The following is a 3278-nucleotide window of genomic DNA, read 5'->3' as shown; positions in this document are numbered from 1 at the left end:
GTACTGGGTGAACCAGCCCGCACTCCCTGCAACTCTCCAGGGCAGGCGTTACGTCGACTCGGTCTTCTGGGAGGGCCTTTTCGGCCTGGCCCGTTACCGATTTCGATGCCTGGATGGTCCCGCGGCGCTCCCGGGATGGGAAGGAAAGGGAGGCGGCCAGGAGGCTTGTTGTCCACCGGGTGCCAAGTAAACAGTCCAGGGGACACGGGGGTTTGGGAGAAAGGTCCTCAGCCTAGCACCGTATTTTTAGCCAGGTGAATGTCTTAAAGCTTACAGGGGGGTTCCCACCCACCCCCCAATATCGAGGGGTCGCTTTCTTTAAATATCTTTTTCTTGTGTCACTTGAATCCTGCTTTCAAACCCCTTGTGAATTCGTACTAGAGTGAATTTAAACTGGATGGTTTGCTCAAGAAAGACTAGCACTGTCGGGTTACTTCCGAACGTGGAGCCTTCTACTTTTCTAAACTGCAAAATGGAGTAGTACTAAAATTATGTGGCTCAAACTGTATCTAGAACATCTCACAAGCAATTTTTGGGAATCTAAGACTATTAAAGCAAGTAATTTTAATAAATATTTAAATAATTATTGGTAAAACTATTTTTTGAGGTATAATAGGCATATAACTACATGAGTTTCAGGTGTGCAACATGATTCGATGTTTGTACATATTGCAAAAGGATCAACCCAGTAAGTCTAGTTAGCATCCGTCACCATGGTTGCAAAAAAAAAGTTTTTTTTATGAAGGATTAAGATCTGTCTTAGTAACTTCCAAATATGCAATACAATATTATTAACTCTAGTCATCATGCTGTGCCTTATATCCCTGCGATGTATTTTATAATTTATTAATTTATAATTTTATGATTTATATTTTATAATTAGAAGTTTCTAGTTTCATCCATCCTTTTCTCTTACTCCTAATATTCTATGAGCTTAATTTTCTTTTGTTTCTTGGTTTCCATACGTAAATGAGACCATGTGGTATTTGTCTTGCTCTAATTAATTTGACTCAGTGTAATTTATTTGACTTGGTGTAAAATGGCAACCCACTCCAGTATTCTTGCCTGGAGAATCCCAGGGCCCGGGGAGCCTGGTGGGCTGCCCTCTATGGGGTCGCACAGAATCGGACAGGACTGAAGTGACTTCGCAGCAGCAGCAGCAATGCCCTCAAAGCCCATTTCACATTGGCTCAGATGGCAAGATTTCACTTTTCTAAGTGTCTGAATCATCATCCCATTATATACAGCAAACCTTTTTTTATTGATTTATCCATGAATGGACATTTTGGTTGTTTCTGTGTCTTGACTGTTGTAAATAATGCTGCAGTGGAAGAGTATATATATCTTTTTGTGTTTTTTTTTTTTTAATTGGTATATAGTTGATATAGTTGTGTTTCAGGTGTACAGTGAGTAGGTTATACATATATCTACTTTTTTTTTTTAAGATTTCTTTTCTCGTGTAGGTCATTACTGAATATGAATAGAGTTCCCTGTACTTTACAGCAGGTCGTTATTATCTTTTTTTTACTTTTTTATTTTTTAATTTAAAAAGTTATATTTTCTGTACAACAAATACTAAAACACCTGCAGTGCTTCTTCATTTTTATTAACTTGCAAAACCATCATAATGCAAAGAAATACAAAATGTAAGATGAAGCTATTGCCTGTTGTCTGAAGATGACAGACAGCAATGACTAGTTATGCTGCTCATTTATCTCCAGAGGTTTATTTAGCTCATCAGAAATATCTTTTCTCTTAACATAAAAAAAGCCAGTGAAATGTGCACTGTTAGCAGTTTTATGTACAATAGTGTGTATATGTCAATCTTCATCTCCCTATATCACTCTCCCTCATCCGCCTGGTAACCATAGTTTGTTTTCCACATCTGTGACTCTATTTCTGTTTTGAAAATAAGTTCATTTGTACCATTTTTGTAGATTCCACATAGAAGTGATATCATGTGTTATTTGTCTTTGTCTCATTTACTTCACATAGTATGACAGTCTCTAGGTCCAGCCATGTTGCTGCAGATGGCATTATTTTGCTCTTTTATGGCTGTGTAATATTCCATTGTATATACCTACCACATCTATATTTAGGGCTGCTTCCATATCTTGGCTTTGGTCCCGTGGTCTAGAAGATCCCCTGGAGAAAGGAATGGCTACCCACTCTGGTATTCTTGCCTGTAGAATTCCATGGACAGAGAAGCCTGGCAGGCTACGGTCCATGGGGTCCCAGAGTCAGACATGACTGAGTGACTAACACTCTTAGCTATTATAATAAATAATGCTGCAGTGAACATTGTGTGCGTGCCTACTGTGTGACCCCACGGACTGTAGCCAACCAGGCTGCTTTGGCCGTGAGATTTTCCAGGCAAGAATATTGGAGTGCATTGCCATTTCCTACTCTAGGGGCTCTTCCCAACCCAGGGATCAAACGCACTTCTATTGCATCTCCTGTGTTTGGCAGGCAGGTTCTTTACCATTGCACCACCTGGGAAGCTCCAGTGAACGTTGGGGTGCATGTATAGGAGTGGGAGCACTGGGTCATATGGTAGGTTTGTATTTGGTTTGTTTTTTTTTTTTTAAAGAAGCTCCACACTATTGTCTGTAATGGGTACACTAATTTACCTTCCCATCGTCAGTGCGGATAGTGTTTCCTTTTCTCCACACCTTCTCTAGCATTTATTGTTTCCAGATCCTTTTGCTGATAGCCATTCTAACTGGTGTGGAATGATACCTCATTTCAGCTTTGATCTGCATTTCTCCAATTTTAACCATCTTTTCGTGTGCTTCTTGGCCCTCTGTCTGTCCAGTTTGGTGCTGATGGTTTAGTTGCTAAATCATGTTACACTCTTGTAACCCCATGGATTGCAGCCTGCCAGGCTTCTTTGTCTATGGGATTTCCCAGGCAAGAATACTAGAGTGGGTTGCCATTTTTTTCGCCGGGGGATCTTTCCAACCCAGGGATTGAACCCACGTCTCATGTATTGCAGGCAGTCTCCTCCATTGCACGTGGGCTCTTTACCAACTGAGGCACCAGGGAAGTCATATTTGGAGAAACATCCATTTAGATCTGCGCATTTTTTGAATGAGCTATTTGTTTATTTTGGAGATTAATCTCTCGTTGGTCTTTTTGTTTGCAAATATTTTCTTCCATTCTGTGGGTTGTCTTTTAGTTTTGTTTATGGTTTTCTTGTAGAAAAGCTTTTGAGTTTAATTAGGTCTCATTTGTTTCTTTTTGTTTTCAGTTCACTGTAGGGTGTGAATCCCAAAAGA

At 40.1% G+C, this 3278-nt stretch overlaps 1 protein-coding gene and 1 non-coding gene across 2 annotated transcripts in view; one reads left to right on the top strand and one right to left on the bottom strand.

Moving 5' to 3' along the window:
- Positions 1 to 3278, top strand: part of GTF2A2 (general transcription factor IIA subunit 2) — a 29451-nt gene that overhangs the window by 20 nt on the left and 26153 nt on the right. The window lies entirely within an intron of this gene.
- Positions 1666 to 1786, bottom strand: LOC133067558 (small nucleolar RNA SNORA19). Its single transcript, XR_009695339.1, has one exon. It is a non-coding gene; the product is annotated as a small nucleolar RNA SNORA19 (small nucleolar RNA).

Source organism: Dama dama, chromosome 12 (genome assembly GCF_033118175.1).
Source record: "Dama dama isolate Ldn47 chromosome 12, ASM3311817v1, whole genome shotgun sequence".
In the NCBI taxonomy this organism is placed as follows: domain Eukaryota; kingdom Metazoa; phylum Chordata; class Mammalia; order Artiodactyla; family Cervidae; genus Dama; species Dama dama.
Note: the sequence above shows the minus strand (reverse complement) of the source record. Positions and strands in the feature narration are given on the sequence as shown.